Below are 20,331 nucleotides of genomic sequence, written 5' to 3' on the forward strand. Positions count from 1 at the left end.
GGTTGAATGGTGGGGGGGGGGGGGGGGTAGTGTTATTGTGCTTGTTTTTATTTGGATAATAGTTGATAGTTCTGTAATTCAGTAACACTGCATCCTCTAATTTATATATATATATTTTTAAAACACTGAAGAGAAATGAAAAGTAAATATTACATATAAAGTGTCATTTTTTTAAAAGTAAAATTGTAGATAAATTAACTCTATACTGTGTAATTATATTACTCGTAACAGTGTGATTACACTACAGTGTTAAATACTTTTACACATTTCATTGCTATTTTTTACACAATATTGAGTAGAATTAACTCTAAAAACTTGACACTGACCAAAGAGTAAATTTTACACTGATTTCGAGTGGGACCAAATGTTATCTGAAACAGAGTCAAATTCAGCTCTTTAGGAGTTAAATTAACACTTCTGTTTTTACTGTGTGGTTGCAGGGGTGGTAAGTGAATACTTAATTCAACAATACTCCCATGAGCAAATCAAATATGTTGGAATTCGATGACTTGAAAGAAAACATGACTCAGGATTTCATTAAAACATTTTAATAACACTTCGACTCATCCAAACCAGAATTTTCCCATACATTCTCCGTTCCACTCCACTCGACAGAACCAACACCATTCAGATTTAGTGAAAGTCCTGACATTTGCCAATTATGGTAACCCATACTTGGAATTGGTGCTCTGCATTTAAACCAGCACACAGACAGCAGTAAGAAGTGAACACACACCCGGAGCAGTGGGCAGCTTTATATCCAGCGCCCGGGGAGCAACTGGTGGTTCAGTGCCTTGCTCAAGGGTACTTCAGCCATGGGTATTGAGGGTGGAAGAGATCACTGTTCATTCACCCCCCCCACAACTTCTGCCAGCACTGAGACTCAAACCGGCAACTTTCGGATAACTAGTCCAAGTCTCTAACCATTAGGCCACAGCTGCCCCAAGACTGTGGAAAAGGACACACCATGTGCATACAGCCACCTGAGCGAGATAAGAGGACAAGACAAGAGGGGATCCTTATCCATATCTGTTAGGAGATAATCACAACTTTACAGAGCACTTTTCAAGGTTAAAGATAAAAACAAAGATACCCAACGAATGACTGAGCAGTCTGTATTATACTGTAAATATTCAGTCATGCATACACAGTAGACAATTTTAAAATAGTACACTCCTAAAAATAAAAGCAATAAAGGGGGCTTCAGAGTGATGCCCATCAAAACACACACACAAAATATATATATACGAGGTTACTAACATAACCAAGGTTCCCAGAGATAAGGGAACGAATACTACTTCTTGTTAGATGCATATGTGAAAAAGCCTTTTTTCTCCCGAACTCATGCCTTTTTTCATTCACACAGTGAAACTGCATGGCCATTGGTTCGTGCAGCGTATTAAAAATAAACCAATAGCTAGGCAGCGGAGCAGCATGTGCCTATGGCGACGAAGCCCACCAAAGCCTGCCAGAATGGATGGGGCATCTGGCTATATAAGTGGGCATTCGCCACAGGATCCTTAAGTTACCTGAACTGAGATGACGACTGAGTCGTGCAGCTACATAGCATGGCTAGCAATGCAGTACTCATTCCCATATCTCAGGGAACCGAGGTTATGTTAGTAACCATATATGTTCCCTTTTGATACTACACTCGGTATGCGTTTTGCTGGACGCAAATGGAAACACAGTACAATCACACCTTGCTAATGTAGTGGAACGACTAAAAGTATCAAACTTCCATAAGTAACCAGCGAGCGCAGGTTGTGTTGAGCCCATTTCTGGAGGTGCAGAAGCCGACTGCAATCAGAATACAATGCTTCATGTAAATGCACCTACTGACTTCCACTTTTTTTTTTGTTCCATGCTCCCAGTTACCAACATTCTTCAAAATATCTTATTTTGTGTTCTCCAGATAAAAATTACAAATTTAATAAAATAAAAAAGTAAAAACTATAAAACTATAAATCTATTTATACAAGCTACAAGCTCTTCATTTTTGGAATCTGATTACATAATCTATATTACATATAATCAGCTACACAGCAGTATTAGTAAGTACTAGTAATAGCAGTATGGTAGTACAATATTTTGAATATAGTCCCTAACAAATTAGAGAAAGGTAAAAGACAATTCATACCATTTTTATTCCACAGGAACTTTGCATTTGGGGCAGGGGTTAGAGATTTCGGCTATAGCCCCCTGTGAAGCCTGTTCCCAGCAGGCACGAAAAGCCACATCTTCATCTGCAATATAGCCCTGAAACACACACACACACACACACACACACACACACACACAGCACAGTAAGACGTCCCTGTTCATTTGGAGATATCTTCAACCTCATAAAGAACTAGTGAGAATGCATTTGGAGATATCTCCATTTAAACCGATCATTACATAAACATGAGTACCTCTCCACCATCCAATCAGAGTCCGCATGGTAATACAATAAAATTTTTATTTATTAAAATTAAATTTAAATTAATGCATTTAACAGACGCTTTTATCCAAAGCGACTTACAGTGCATTCAGGCTATCAATTTTTACATATCATGTGTTCCCGGGGAATTGAACCCCCAACCATGCACTTGATAGCACAGTGCTCTACCAATTAAGCTACAGGAACACTAATAAGCAGAATAAATTTGCATTAGGATTGCATTTTAAACTTTATGCTTATAAAAATACCCAAGACGGCTAGCAGAGCAGAGATAAAACATATTTCATTGCAGTCATTGTTTATTTTCATCATGTTTCATCAGTAAAACGTCTATCTGCATGTTATTCAGCTACTACACAACATCTACAATGAAAGCTGAATTTCCTGGAACTTCATCAGTTTGTCTCACTTGTGGAGTCTCTACGCGAGGTCGCCCTCCAGCGACGAGTATGAATTAAAAATAAATTAATTGAGTACTCATAATTGCTTACAAAACCCTAGTTTGAGTAAAAATAGATAAAGTAAGTATGAACTTTGAGGTAAAAATGTGCAATTCCTTACGTTCTTCTCTAAAGAAGTTTGTTTATTATTATATTTCTTCTTATATACTCAGTTTTGTATATTATAGTGAAATAGTGTTATTACAAATGTAATGTTCATTATTTTGCCTAGTGCTTTTTATTTCGAAATAATAACCATACTCATTATTAGTTTTATTGATATATATATATATATATATATATATATATATATATATATATATATATATATATATATATATATATATATATATATATATAAATTAAATAAAAAAAATTGGGCCAAATTGTGCAGCCCTACAAGTACAACAAACCTGGTGTTTTTTTTATTTTTTATTTTTATTTTTAATGAATACCTTTTGGTCTTCTTTTCAAATAAAGAAAATGTTTGTCTGAAAACCACAAGGTTTGGATTTTGGGTGCCCTGTACAGAACATAAATTTAAAAACATTCAGTGTCTGCAGCAACAGTGTGCCATGTACGGGACATTAACATAAAAACATTCAGTGTCTGTAGCACCAGTGTGCCCTGTACAGAACATTAATGTAAACATTCAGTGTCTGTAGCACCAGTGTGTCCTTTATATAACATTAATGTAAAACAATCAGTGTCTGCAGCACCAGTGTGTCCTGTACAGAACATTAATTTAAAAACTTTGAGTGCCTGCAGCACCAGTGTGCCCTGTACAGGACATTATTGTAAAACATTTAGTGTCTGTAGCACCAGTGTGCCCTGTACAGAACAGTAATGTGTTTGCAGCACCAGTGTGCCCTGTACAGGACATTAAAATAAAAACATTCATTTTCTGCAGCTCCAGTGTGCCCTGTACAGAATATTAATGTAAAAACATTCTGTGTCTGCAGCACCAGTGTGCCCTGTACAGAATATTAATGCAAAAACATTCAGTGTCTGTTGCACCAGTGTGCCCTGTACAGAACATTAATGTATTTGCAGCACCAGTGTGCCCTGTACAGAACAGTAATGTGTTTGCAGCAGCAGTGTGCCCTGTACAGAACAGTAATGTGTTTGCAGCACCACTGTGCCCTGTACAGAATATTAAAGTAAAAACATTCAGTGTCTGAATTTATTTTTCTATATGCAAAAAAATAAAAATAAATAAAAGTTAACATACAGCTCGTGTATGATATTTGTTTTTACTGGAGGAAAAATAGGAAAATAACAGCTAATAAAATTGGTGTCTTAACTCTATCCTGCCAGCAGAGGTCACTCAAAGACCAACAAACACATTAGGATACTATATTAATGAAATTACAGTAAAAAAAAACGGACAAAAATACATTTATGTGCTTGTGTACAAATAATTGTTTCTTTTCTATTTGTTTTTCTCAAAAAGTACATCCATCTCCTTGTTTAAGTTTCCTGTTTAATCGCTCTCCTATATGTTGCTGGCTTATTAATATTCAAGATACAATTACAATACTGGGCAGAAATGCAAATTTTAAAAGTACTAGTGTCAGGGATCTGGGAAGGAGGAACCAATTGCAGTGAGATAACAAGGTTTTATTGACAAGACAGACTGACACAGAGGTAGTAAAGTGCACACCATGATACCACAACAGGAACACAATAAAATGGAACAAGGGAAGGCCACTGGGAAGGCTTCAGGAAACAACTGGCAGAATACTTGGGCAACAGAGGGGGCAGCAAGACCAGGCTGATAGAGAAGACCACACAAGGCACCATAGAGCAGAGCTCAGGAACTTGTTGACCACAGACTCTGAGACAGACCAAATGCCAGGCAAGAAGAACCAGGACAGGACACACAGGGACAGGTCAGGAACTCGAACACAAGACTAGACAGGACATAGCTCCACAAAAACACAAATTAAACTCAAGACAAGGAAAAACAAACCAATGTAAGGTTAAGTAACAAAAAATAAGAAATTACCAATTTAACCAACTTAAAATAATAAATCAAACAAAGCCAAGAATCAAGACTAGAAAAACTAGCTAAATATTACAAATAAACGCAAAAGCAAGAATAAAATGACTAAAACATGGAGCAAGACAAAAACATAGAACTACAAGGACTAGACAAAACAAGGGCACAAGACCAACCAGACAGGGAGACACAGACACATAGACAGCCTCATCCACAGACAGAGGGTGTGAGAATGACAACGGACCAGCAAAAACAAGAGGGAATGGTGCACTATAAATAGGGAGGAAAATACATGAGGGACAGGTGAACACAATTAGACCAACTATGCTAACAAGAGGATGGCCTAAAGAGGAAACAAGGAGGAGGGGCTAAATGAAGCACATGGACAAGGAAAACAAGGCCATGTGCTGAAACAAGACATAGACACAAGAAAGAAAAACACAAGACAAACAGTGTCAGTGCAAAACCCTGACATACTAGTATCTATTAAGTTCATGATATCTCTGGTCTAAAAAGTTACTAGTAACTAAAAAATAAGTACTAGTTCTATTTTTTGTTAATAAGAATAGTTTAATTAAATACTAGTCACTATTGGAATAAGTAGTAATATCTAATGATTAAAAACTAGTATCTAATGAATAAGTACTAGTAACTTTACAAAAGAAACTAGTACCTAAAGAATAAACACTAGTACCTAAAGAATAAGCACTAGTACCTAAAGAATAAGCACTAGTAACATGAAAAAAGATACTAGTATGGCTTATAGATTAAATGTTACAACGGCTTGCCATACACCTGCAGGGACTATTAGAAATTATTATCTATTATTTTAGTATTATTTGTATATTTAAAGTAGCTCTTAATATTTTAAATAAGATTTCTATATTAAACGTTTTCGTAATTATATTATTTTTTATTATTATTTATCATTTATTATTATATTTATTTTAGTTTCATTCTTGTAATTTTAGTACTTCAACTTAAACTTGCCCTAAAACTTTAATATATATATATATATATATATATATATATATATATATATATATATATATATTCTTTTATTTAACAAAATCACCTGTTTTGTTAATAACACTGACAAGATAGCCATTTATTACAGGGTGAATTCTCTAAAAATTTTACAAGCTTTGGCTCTTTGGTGCTTTCTATACTAATGCAGCTGGACCCACTTGTTAAAATTACAAATGACCTGCTCCTTGCGTCAGATCAAGGCTGCATCTCATTTCTAGTCTTACTTGATCTTAGTGCTGTGTTCGACACCATAGATCATGACATACTCATAGATCGATTACAAAACTATACAGGTATTCAAGGGCAGGCTCTAAGATGGTATAGATCCTACCTGTCCGATCGCTACTATTTTGTTTACTTAAATGGGGTGTCATCTCATTTATCATCAGTAAAATATGGAGTGCCACAAGGATCCGTCCTAGGTCCCCTTCTATTTTCAATATACATGTTGCCCCTTGGTAATATTATTAGAAAATACGGAATTAGCTTCCACTGTTATGCTGATGATACTCAGCTATATATCTCAACGAGACCAGATGAAACTTCCCAATTATCTAAGCTAACAGAGTGTGTTAAAAATGTAAAAGATTGGATGACAAATAATTTTCTCCAATTAAATTCGGATAAGACAGAGATATTAATTATTGGACCAAAAAACACTACACAGAATCTTGTAGATGACAATCTGCAACTAGACGGATGTACTGTTACTTCCTCTACAGCCAGAAATCTGGGTGTTATATTAGACAGCAATTTGTCTTTTGAAAATCATATTTCCAATGTTACAAAAACTGCATTCTTCCATCTTAGAAACATTGCCAAGCTACGAAACATGTTATCTGTTTCTGATGCAGAAAAGCTAGTTCATGCATTCATGACCTCTAGACTGGACTATTGTAATGCACTTCTAGGTGGTTGTCCTGCATCTTCAATAAACAAGCTACAGGTAGTCCAAAATGCAGCAGCTAGAGTCCTTGCGAGGTCAAGAAAATATGATCATATTACCCCAATATTACAGTCTCTGCACTGGCTACCTATTAAGTTCCGAATCAGTTACAAATTATCATTACTTACCTATAAGCAGTGTTGGGGAGTAACTAGTTACATGTAACGGCGTTACGTAATTTAATTACAAAATTATTGTAACTGTAATTAGTTACAGTTACTAAGAAAACATGAGTAATTAAATTACAGTTACTTATGAATTTTTTTACGATTACAAAGGGGATTACATTTGAATATTTACACACATCCACATACAGATTTAACTGATATCTTTCCCAAATTGCACTGACTATTCTGATACATGAGACATACCGCCCTAATAATTTCCGGGATGCGGAAGTACAGTCTGGTTCGTAGAATCCAGTCATAAAAACGGAATGCCTAACGCGGACGGAATATGCCACATTTTGGATGACTAAATCAAAAGTAGGTCAGTTCACTTGAATCAAAACATGACATGGACTAGTGTCTGTGAATATAAAGCCCCAAAAATGCAATATATGACTATATGACTTTATTGTATAATTGCCTGCCGAATGTACTAAAGTGATCATTTGAGAATCATGAATTGTTAGTCATGACTCGCGCGCTCTCCGCGCCTCCGCCAAACGGTTTGGATCAGACTCCGAGTAATCAATGCGAGAGAGAGAGAGAGAGAGAGAGAGAGAGAGAGAGAGAGAGAGAGAGAGAGAGAGAGAGAGAGAGAGAGAGAGAGAGAGAGAGAGAGAGAGAGAGAGAGAGAGAGAGAGAGAGAGAGAGAGAGAGAGTGGACTGCTGGAGCAGAGAAGCAGAACTACTTTTCAGGGTTTCAGGTCAGTTTCATCTGTAAAGATGCTTTTTTGTCTTTGTTTTTTTATTTATTTAATCAAGCAGCAGCACGTTGCTCATCAGTCATCACTCAAAATACTATTAAAGGACATCATTATTATCTGTTGTAATGTTACAGTAGTAATTTAGCTGAAAAAAAATTTTTTTTTCGATTTTTTTTTTATAGGTTTAGGGGGAGCTACGACAGACAGCAACACAACCCTTATGAAAATTAACATTTTAATATTTAACTATAAATCCAGAGAAAATGGTTACTATTGTTTAACTGTGATAACCAAAAATGTCAAATTATTTTACAAATGTATTTATTTAAAAATAAATACAAATCCATTTGCAAAAAAAAGGTTATTTTACTTTTATATAGGCTAATAAAAGCATGGTAATATTTTGTAAGGGAAAAACATGACTCGTGTACAGTATTAGGATTTTTCTATAAAGATATTGTAGTATTGTAGAAAATTGTATTGTAAAGTATAGTTTTGTTCAATCTTGAGTATTAAAGTCATGAGAGAGATGGATAACAGGGCAAAATAAAGAGACTGAAGAGAAAAATGGAAGTGAAGGTGCAGTTCAGGAGAGAACTTTTAATTATTTTGCATGTCCCCAAATTAAAGATTTAAACCTTTTTTTATGTCAGGTCCATACAAATAATAGTTTTGTCCATGAATTTGTTTGTATGAGTTTGAATTTTCCAGTCTGAATTTTTTTCCCAGTCCGCCCCTCCTGTAAATTAATGGCAAAGACATGGTTTCATTTACTACACATATAGGCCTACTGAAGCTCGCAGTGTTTTCAACCTCTGCCGCCTCAATATAGGAGTACACGAGCACATAAACATAATTTCTAGAACTGCTCTGTGTCACTTCATGTGCATTTTACTTATTTTGATAAAGCTAACATCATATACAGAGACAGCAGTTTAAAAAAAACACCAATGTTTCATGAGTTTAGTACACAGAATACGTCACATGCTTATTAGATAACTGTATTTAAGTGGATGTATATGCTTTTATTTATTATTCTTTAATTTTCACAAATTTAGAAAAGTAATCAAAAAGTACTCAAAAGTAATTAGTTACATTACTTTAATAAAGTAATTGAAAAAGTTACACTACTATTACATTTTAAACAGGGTAACTTGTAACATATTACATTTCCAAAGTAACCTTCCCAACACTGCCTATAAGGCCCTAAATGGTCTAGGTCCTGCGTACCTAACTAGCCTTCTACCACGTTACAACCCATCATGCACCCTAAGGTCACAAAACGCTGGACTTTTGGTAGTTCCTAGGATAGCAAAGTCCACTAAAGGAGGTAGAGCTTTCTCACATTTGGCTCCCAAACTCTGGAATAGCCTTCCTGATAATGTTCGGGGTTCAGACACACTCTCTCTGTTTAAATCTAGATTAAAAACACATCTCTTTCGCCAAGCATATGAAAAATGTATCTTTTAAATTGTGAGTGTAAGTTGCATCTGATCAAATGTGCATTTTTATTCTTTAGCTTGTGTTAAACTAATTTTACTTTGTTGGAACATCAGCTATGCTAATGATGTCTCTATTTTGTTTCTATGTTTTGCCGTGGTAACTAGGATTTACACAAGCTCCAGTCTGGATCCAGAACACCTGAGAAGAGATGATGCTGACACTCAGAGGACCCCAGATGATCCTAACCTTGAATCAACAACAGAACTAAATAATTATTGCTACATGTGTGACTGCATCATATGATAACTATTAATTAATAATATTCATAGTTCATCGTCTAGCTGACTACGTCTTGTATTATTATTATTATTTTTTATTTTTTCTAAAATCCTGTAAAACGTGCACAAACTACTAGCTACTACTAAATATTGTAGAAACATAATTTTCTGTAAAGTTGCTTTGTAACGATTTGTATTGTAAAAAGCGCTATACAAATAAACTTGAATTGAATTGAATTGAACCTAGGAAGTAACACAAATGCATATTCATCCAGCATCCAACGTGCACACGAGGGGGCAGCAGCTCTCCATGCAAGCGTTTTAAGTGAGGAAGTATTACTCATGGGTTTAGCATACTCTTCCTCTCAAGCTCTTTTGAAGCTCTACTGATTTAGTATTTCTTCAGAGAGCCAGACTTGTGAAGCAGGGAAGCATCACGTCATCTTTTTTGCTTTATTATTTCTGCTACTCATGGCAGATCCTCTTCTCAAGCTCTAGAGACAGATGCTTCTTTGTTTTCCCCTTCCTCAGTAATGATGAGATAGCAGAGTTATTTTGACAGCCACTTCTTTCTACTTTTTTCACCCCTGTTCTCATTTGTTCTCTCTCAGATGTGCCAGCATTCATGTTTATTAGCCACATTGTTGGTGTCCTTCTCCAGTGAAGTCATTTTCTATGGCTGTGAGACAGGAAGGTAGTATTTGATGTGGAGTGTGGAACAGTGTGAGACCCTTTTCAGTATGAAATTAATGCCACTTTTCAGTCCTGAACTGAAGTGTCTCGGTGTCTATGCTTTTCGAGCAATGTGATATTTGATTTGTCAATTCAGTTCTCATCTCTAGTATGCATTTGAACTAAGAGAACTGCAACGCTTGCATTGACTAAGTTCACATCAATCACTCCTCCATTATGTGTGTATTAAGTTTTTGAGCCAAATGGAGAACTCTAAGCCTGCTGGCTTATGAATTTCCATAACTTTCATTGTCTAACATACTTGATTTATTTATTTATGAAATGCAGTTGATTAGTACACAGAAATAACTCATGCAAAAGTTACATTTACTACAAAACATAGATTTAAAGAGAACCTTTTGTCATAGATGTTGACACTTATACATGCTGCACACGAACAAAGCATTGTGGCCACTGTGCTATAGGATGCTTTGATCTGTGCTCCAGCATTTATAAATGCAGTCAACTCTGTTTCCGCGCTCGTGTGTGTGTTAGTGTCGAGACTTAGACAGGATCTGACAGTGGCAGTCTGATGTGTGTTAAATAAGAATGTCTGTGTAACGCTGAAAGAGCTCTTAGAGAGAGAGAAAGAGATTTCTCTGATCATCGGCCAGACTGATCTCTCTCTCTCTCACAACCACTCGCTCATAGCCCTGACCCAAATGTACGGCTTCAAGGCAATAATAGCATCTTTTTTCTGACACCTGGCTCACTGTCCCCAGCCCTCAGAGAAGCTCTAAATACAGCGCGAGAGAAAGAACAGAGCCAGAGACACAATGACAGAACAGACAGATCGTACAGAACAGTTTCTTACTCCACAACCACCAATAAACACAAAATAGGGCTTGGAACTTTGAAACATGAAGTCAAAGCTGGGTTATTTTTCAACACAGATGAAGAAAAGATGCTTAACCTTCAGAAGGTATGGCTTGTCCATCTAGATTTAGGTCACATTTCTTTTCCTCATTTTTTATTTTTTGTGTGTGTAGTAAACAATATATATATATATATATATATATATATATATATATATATATTTTTTTTTTTTTTTTAAATAAAATATTAGCAAAATGGCCTTTTGATACAATAAAAAAAATTACTTAATGACTTAAATTAGTGTTACTTTTAATTTTTGTTGAAATGCACTAGTATTAGAACAAATAGAAAAGGGGAGTGGGAAGGACATGTACGACACAGAAATTAAAGTTATAAAGATATAAAGTTATTTTTGCGATCCTGGACCACAAAACAAGTCATAAGCCACACAAGTATATTTGTAACAATAGCCAACAATATATTGTATGGGTCGAAATTACTGATATGAATTATATTCAAAATATCACAAGCTAGATGCCGCTTTTTGGGTGTTTGCATCGAATGTTCTTATTTTGAGTTAGATGACGAATATTCTCCTCCTATTCAAATTTGACAATTAAGGGGTGCATACAACATACTTGCCCACCGGCAACTATAGTTGACTCGCATTTAAAACAGATTTTCACAAATAAATAAATAAATGGGGGAAAATAAATGTCAATGTCAATGTCAATGTCACCTTTATTTATATAGCGCTTTAAACAAAATACATTGCGTCAAAGCAACTGAACAACATTTATTAGGAAAACAGTGTCAATAATGCAAAAATGATAGTTAAAGGCAGTTCATCATTGGATTCAGTTATGTCATCTCTGTTCAGTTAAATAGTGTCTGTGCATTTATTTGCAATCAAGTCAACGATGTCGCTGTAGATGAAGTGTCCCCAACTAAGCAAGCCAGAGGCGACAGCGGCAAGGAACCGAAACTCCATCGGTGACAGAATGGAGAAAAAAACCTTGGGAGAAACCAGGCTCAGTTGGGGGGCCAGTTCTCCTCTGACCAGACGAAACCAGTAGTTCAATTCCAGACTGCAGCAAAGTCAGATTGTGCAGAAGAATCATCTGTTTCCTGTGGTCTTGTCCTGGTGCTCCTCTGAGACAAGGTCTTCACAGGGGATCTGTATCTGGGGCTCTAGTTGTCCTGGTCTCCGCTGTCTTTCATGGATGTAGAGGTCCTTTCTAGGTGCTGATCCACCATCTGGTCTGGATACGTACTGGATCCGGGTGACTGCAGTGACCCTCTGATCTGGACACAGACTGGATCTGGTGGCCACGGTGACCTCGGAACAAGAGAGAAACAGACAAATATTAGCGTAGATGCCATTCTTCTAATGATGTAGCAAGTACATAGGTTGTTATGGGAAGTGTATCCGGTTCCGGTTTACCTAATTAATGCAGCCTAAAAATTCTTTAACGGATTTGGATAATAAAAGCATATTCGTTTGTTATGTGTATGCCAGGTTAAAGAGATGGGTCTTTAATCTAGATTTAAACTGCAAGAGTGTGTCTGCCTCCCGAACAATGTTAGGTAGGTTATTCCAGAGTTTGGGCGCCAAATAGGAAAAGGATCTGCCGCCTGCAGTTGATTTTGATATTCTAGGTATTATCAAATTGCCTGAGTTTTGAGAACGTAGCGGACGTAGAGGGTTATAATGTAAAAGGAGCTCATTCAAATACTGAGGTGCTAAACCATTCAGGGCTTTATAAGTAATAAGCAATATTTTAAAATCTATGCGATGCTTGATAGGGAGCCAGTGCAGTGTTGACAGGACCGGGCTAATATGGTCATACTTCCTGGTTCTAGTAAGAACTCTTGCTGCTGCATTTTGGACTAGCTGTAGTTTGTTTACTAAGCGTGCAGAACAACCACCCAATAAAGCATTACAATAATCTAACCTTGAGGTCATAAATGCGTGGATTAACATTTCTGCATTTGACATTGAGAGCATAGGCCGTAATTTAGATATATTTTTGAGATGGAAAAATGCAGTTTTACAAATGCTAGAAACGTGGCTTTCTAAGGAAAGATTGCGATCAAGTAGCACACCTAGGTTCCTAACTGATGATGAAGAATTGACAGAGCAACCATCAAGTCTTAGACAGTGTTCTAGGTTATTACAAGCAGAGTTTTTAGGCCCTATAATTAACACCTCTGTTTTTTCAGAATTTAGCAGTAAGAAATTACTCGTCATCCAGTTTTTTATATCGACTATGCAATCCATTAGTTTTTCAAATTGGTGTGTTTCACCGGGCTGCGAAGAAATATAGAGCTGAGTATCATCAGCATAACAGTGAAAGCTAACACCATGTTTCCTGATGATATCTCCCAAGGGTAACATATAAAGCGTGAAGAGTAGCGGCCCTAGTACTGAGCCTTGAGGTACTCCATACTGCACTTGTGATCGATAGGATACATCTTAATGCACAACATGTTCACATAGGACACTATTAACGTGACTATAAGAAACCATTCAGCAAAATTTGGGCACAGGTTAATTGTTTAAACAGCTAAAATGTATAAATGAGAAACTTATATTATATTCAGATAAAACATAAACATCTCAACAGATAGTAACAACAACCTTAAAGTTTAGAGAATGTGGCTAAAAATGACAGGAGTGATTATGTAACCTGAATTAAGGTATAAAGATGTCATTTAAAGAAACATATTTTATGCTTTATATTGTATATACATACATATATGTGTGTCTCTGTGTGTACAAGATATAAAAAATTAAAACTTCTTTAAATTCAGCTTTGTTAATAATGCAGTGAATTGATATACACAGAAACCAATCTTTACTGTACAATTTACTTTGAAACAATTCTCACTCAGAAACAGCAGCCCACTGAGTTAACGTTAATTTCTGAAGTCGAAAGTTGTGTTTCTTATAAAACATACTCCCACAATCGTTATTTTTTCTCATTTTTAAAAGTTGTTCCAGCAGCTCAATTAGTACAGCGTGGCACTTGCATTGCCAAGGTTGCCAGATTTTTTCTCTATCATTAGAGACCGGTGAGCTAATCTTGATTCTCATGTTGCTGAAAGCTGATAGTTCGCACTCACCGTACACACAAACCACAGCAACAAACCCTCCTGAAGTCACACATGCTAAAAAACAAAAAAATTTAAATAAACAGAAATTGCTCTTTTGCCAGCAGCTTACACAGAGATCAACTCTAGTATTCAACACACAGTGCTGACACAGGGCCCCTAAACCCCCAAACAAAAGAGAGGAAGGTTGTATAAAACGGCCGAGGACATATAGAGAGGGAATATATTGATTTTTCTGCAAGAGAAGCAGGACAGGTAGGTTAAGAAGTGTTCCTCAAGTGTAAAACGTGTAAAAACTGCCTGCTTTTTTGTGTGTCTGTGTTTTTATGTGTCATAATTGGTATGTGTGTGTGTGTGTGTGTGTGTGTGTGTGTGTGTGTGTTTGTGCCAACGGTTCATTAACGCCAACTCCAATAAAGCCTTTTATCTGTGGCTCACAGACACGGTGCTGACCACGCCGTCACTGTCGGAAACACACGCTCGCTTTCTAACACTGCACACAAACTGAAACTGTAAAAGTCTCTAAGGTTAGAAGATATGGGACAAGTTCTCCAAATTCCAAAATACACTCCAATCCACCAACGTGAGAGAATGAAATCTAAGCTAAAAGTACATCTGTACATAACCATTAGCCAATGTGATCTTATTATCAAAAACATATTAGAAGACACTAGAATATATAGCTTGTCCACCATATATATGTATATATATATATATTTGTGTGTGCCACATTCAACCTTTTGATGTCACATAATTCTACATCCTCTGGTTGTAATAAATAAATAAATAGATGCCGCAAATTGAATTCCTGAAGAAATGGGATCCTGATTTTCAGATTGGTTTGTTTTAATAGGTATTAACTGTACTACTGGTTTGTAAACAATGGTAACTCAATTTAATTTCGTGCTAGCTAACATCTTTGTTCGGTTTTTATTCTGTTAGTTTAGCAAAATCATCTGTTTAAGTCTACTGCTGATATAGATATTCATATATGCGTATAACTACTATTGCAGACACACAGCCAACTTGTTCGCACATGTTCACAGACCAGCTATGACCGTTCCAATATGGTGGATGGTTATGTATAGCAACTAACAGAAACAGCTGCTAATGAGGCTTCTATGTACAGTATATATATATCTGTAGTGCCCACCACATGTTAGGTTTTAGATCCTATTATCAAATGTATTATTTATTTTTATTTCATTTATCAGAATAAAATAAAATAAAGTGTTTTTTGTTTTGAAATCCACTATTTTTTTTTTTTTTAAATGTATCAGAGAAAAATACAAAATATTGTCTGCCCACTACGTTGTTTTGTTTATTTTCTACATTTCTCTTCTTCTTAAAAAAAAACCAAACACATATTTATTTATTTTAAGTTTATTTTGAACATTTTGAAAGTCATAAAAAGTATTTAGCATATAGTATATATATATATATATATATATATATATATATATATATATATATATATATATATATATATATATATATATATATATATATATATAAAAGAACTTCAGTTTGTAGTTTTGCAAAAATATATGAGTGAGAAGGTGCTTTTTTTAATTAGATTTTGATTGAAACACTAAAATTGTATCCTAGTGTCACAAAACCCTGCTTTGTGTGAATCCCACAAAACCAACATAATCAAATTAATTCTCTGGCAAATACATCTAGGTCTAATGCCTATCTACAGCTCAAAACCACAGTCTGTGACAACAAAAGGCTTTCAGGCAGCACTCTGTGATGCAGGCTGCACCTTTGACAGAGACGGACAGAAACACATGGGGTTTCGTCCCACTGGAATGATGTTTGTGTTTGCAAACATGCAATCAGTCAACGCTAATGGCAGCTGAACTGTACCCTAATCTTTAATCGACTAGCTAATTAGAAAACATCATGCAAATTATGTGGTAATTACATCTTAATTGTGCCATGATTGGACAAGTGGAATAAGCAAGTGATAGAGAGCAGGGAAGAAACATGAATGCCATTCCAGACTGGTATATACTTGATCAAAGGTTTGTAAAAATGCAGATGTTTGTCATGTCAGGCTGTTATAAAACTCTATTGTTTTATATAGCTCATAATTCTTAATTATGAACAACCCAACACATATTAAAGGTGAAGTGTGTAATTTCTTCCCCACTACTGTCACAGAATGGAATAATTACAGTAGAAATCATGACTTTTGGGGCTGGTGGGGATACAAACAAACATGTTGACCGACATAATTATGGCTAACTTATAGCAATCCCTGCATATTATTGCAAAAGCTGTTGTGAGGTGAGTGGAGAAGGTCGTGCCCCACAGTTGAGTCCTTTTCCCAACTCATAGTGGACTCTCGTGCCATCATCTACAGGAAGCAGTCCAGCACCACATTCTGGAGCGGGACACTAAACTCCTCCCATCTGATGAACACACTCCTCCAACCTGTGTCACTGGTGCTCATACTGGAAAACAGAGATGGACTGAGACTAAAAAATTGCCTGGTGGGAACAAGGGACAGCTGACCCAATAAATGATTCATCTTCAAGTCGTTCCAAACTAAATAAAAGAAGATATTTTGAAGAATATTGGAAACCAAACAACTTTGTAACCCTTTGACTTCCATTGCATAGACAAAACAGACTTTTGAGACATTTCCCAAAATATCTTTATTTTTGATATACAGAAATAAAGACAGTCATACCATTTTAGAATGACATGAGGGTTACTATCTAATTATCTATTTAAGTGCACTAAAAATTCTCACACAGAAGTCAATCAAGAAAATATGGAGTTATATTGGAGTAAAAATATATATATATATCATTCAGATATTCAGTTTTATTCAGCATCCCAAACTGAGCAAAAATATGAAATTGGGGACAGTTGCTCTTATTTACACATTACATCAATTTTCAACTTTTTTTAAATGCATGTCTCCCAATTATACTGTATGTCATAGTAGATGATATTTAAATGTTTTTTAAATGCTTTATTTTCTATCAAAGCTCTAGTTTTTCTGTTGTGGAGCAAAACATATAATGCAATATAATGGTGATTGAGAGATGAACAAATAAACATTCCTCAAAAGCCTGATTTATAATATTTGTATGTATAATCAAGTAAACTTTAGTTGCTTTAGTCCAGTAATGGTTAATCTCGAAATTTTACTAACAATATAAAAGTCGTTCTTATGTTCCTTGGTCATCTGTCAATTTGCCCTTGGACACAATACATATTTTACAATCCCTGAAATTACTTTCAGGTGACAAACATATCAGAATAAAAATAACCCAGTGTGCATCCAGTGTAAATTTGTTGTTAACATCTGGCCCCAAAACTGACTATCCCAACAGGACAGGAGAGAGTGAGATGAACAAGATGCACACACACGTCAGGAGAAGCCACTTGCCACAACAACAGAGACATCCCTAATGGTGCTTTGTAAAGGTGTTAAATAACAGCTCCAATTGGTGTGAAAGCTTTCCCTTTCCTCACTGCAAGGGTGGCTGGTGTGATGGTACGGAGCTGAGGATTCATTGTGAGCAGAGGGTTTAGTGAATGGCACAGGGGAACAGCAGATAGGCCAATTAAAAGCCTCTCACGTGTGACGATCTGACAATCAGTATGAATTTGGATTTCTCATGATCCATAATCAGAACAGGGAAGGTTGCTTAGAAGGTGTGTGTGTGTGTGGATGTGTGTAAGTGTGACCTGAGGATCTCAGAGCCCAAACCTACCTGCTCATCTCTCAGGACTTGGAAATGATGAACCTCTTTAATGAGCGAATCAGGACAGGCAGCTGGAGATAGAGAAAGAACAAATTAACAAGTTATACAGTCAAAAGGCATATAGTTAGCATGGGATGAAAGAGCTGTCCAAAGCAGATGAACTAAATGACTTTCTTTCTTCCATGGAACATAAAAGAAAATATTCAGAAGAATTTTCCCATAACATTAGACTCCATTGACTTTCCGTGCATGGACAAACAGATGAGTAAGATGGAGGTTTGGAACGGCGTTCAAAGAAAATACCAATGTACCACATCTCTTTAAAATCAAGATGAAACAATGCTTGTCACAAGCTCTCATAAACCATTTCAAATTACATGGTTTTTAAAACCCAGACAAACTAGATTTTAATTTATGTTCCAGGTTTAAACAGGTCTATAGGAATGCAATGTTTGCATTTACAATCATGTTTGCAAGGAATCTTTACTTTTTGTGATAAATCCCATCCTGCTCATTGTTAAATCAGACGTTTGTGCTGGTGAATACAGCTTTGTCATTCAGGCCAATGACATAACACTTGTTTTTTTTTTGGGTCTAAATCTATTGATTTCCTCAAAAATGCTTTAAAAAGGCAACTGACAATGACATGAATCCACCTCTTGACATTAATAATTTCTGAATTTTAATACATTTTCATTTATGAATTGTTGTGGGCATGAAGCCAAAAATGTCAGTGTTATGCAACTGTCCTTATGGAAACAGCTGCTTAAGCCACTAAAAGGATGACATTCCCCAAAATAAAATCTTGTTAGGTAGTTTGGCATAATCTTGTATTATTATTCATTAGAAAAAAGCACAGAAGCAGTTTTGTTAAAGTCAAAGGTGCGACTAACGACAAATATGCAGGGAGGAAAACACATACAACAATAAATGATATAGAAAGGACCACTGCAGATACACATGACTGTTTGTCAGGGTCAAAAAGTCTTTAAAAATATCAGATAATCTTACAAGGTAGGTTAGTTCAGGTTGCAAAATTCCATATGGTTTCAAATTAATATTTATTAATTAATAATTGATGATATTGAGGAAATAAAATATATATATATATACTTTCAAACCTTAAAAATAATGTAGATGTGTACACTCTAAAGTAGACTTGTTATGACATTTTATTTGATGGTTAAACCACATTATATTTTTGAATCATTATATTGAAATTTTTGTTGGTCCCATCATACCACATCAAAACACAGCTGGTGAAACCAGTTGACCTGACCTTTCTAGTCTCGATAGTTGACCAAGAAAGTATTGGTCATCTTATTTCGATGGAAAATATGTGATTGGGCTAGTTTTGAATCACAATTGGGCTGGCATTGTTTTTAAGACCTGGCAACCCTGCGCCAGCATCCAAAACACAACATATGCTGGTCAGTTCAGCTGGGTGTTCCTCATCAAAATGCAACAGGAAATGACAAGCACATATATTATCATACATTATGCCCCATATAAAAGTACATTAACGCTAATAAGGACTGCTCTTATGGGGAGACCCACCACTTACGATATCGATACACACCAAACAGCCACCTCAGGGTCACATTCTGAGAGGAGAGGCCTTTCATCTGAGCCGCCTAATCTCCAGGAGAGGAGAAGCACCTTAATGGGGAACAGAGCCAAAGAGGTCCCTCATATTCCCACTCCGCAAAAACAATTAGCTGTCAAATCCACACAGGATAATTATGGACGGCAAATTAGTGAAGATGAATATGCGTGAGCTTAGGCAGGGGCCAGACCCCAAAGTGGTAGTCCAATCCTCTCCTCTAACAAGCGTGGTGTAATGATGTGGCCCCTTTTGTGGGGAAACGTTTTAATTCCTGCTACACACCAATTATCCATTAGGAGACTAATGACTACTCTAATCTGCATGTGATGGCACACACACACACACACACACACACACAGACAGACACACTCACACATTTGGACATCTTTGTACACCTAAGTAGAGTGAAATGGAGTGATCTGTAAAGATGAATGTAGATATAAAGGCTGATAGCAGCTGAGTGCATGTAGTTCAAAACAAGCTTATCGAATCAGAGACAAGAAATTTCCCATCACAGACGTTCTGCTCCCTGCTGATCCACTTTTGTGCAAAAGATAGAGAAAATATGCCAGCTCTCAGGGTTCATTTGAGATCATTAAGTAACATTTTCACAGTCACAAAAGACAGTAAATTTAACCCTTAACTGCTTTTGTAATCTAAATGTGATTTTAACATGTCAATCTTATAATCTTAACATTTCTATTTTATTATTTAGATATTTATTACATTATTATTATATATAAAGGCTTTAAATTGTATCCAAGGGGAAGTCGTGGACTAATGGTCGTCTCGCAACCCAAAGGTTGCGGGTTCGAGTCTCGTACTGACAGGGATTGTAGGTGGGGGGAGTGAATGTACAGCGCTCTCTCCACCATCAATATCACAA

At 36.0% G+C, this 20,331-nt stretch overlaps 1 pseudogene; it reads right to left on the reverse strand.

Moving 5' to 3' along the window:
- Positions 1-563: 563 nt before the first annotated feature.
- The window catches only part of LOC132110351 (E3 ubiquitin-protein ligase parkin-like), an 80,710-nt pseudogene continuing 60,942 nt past the window's right edge, over positions 564-20,331 (reverse strand).

The sequence above is a fragment of the Carassius carassius genome, chromosome 30 (genome assembly GCF_963082965.1).
Source record: "Carassius carassius chromosome 30, fCarCar2.1, whole genome shotgun sequence".
Taxonomy (NCBI): Eukaryota; Metazoa; Chordata; class Actinopteri; order Cypriniformes; family Cyprinidae; genus Carassius; species Carassius carassius.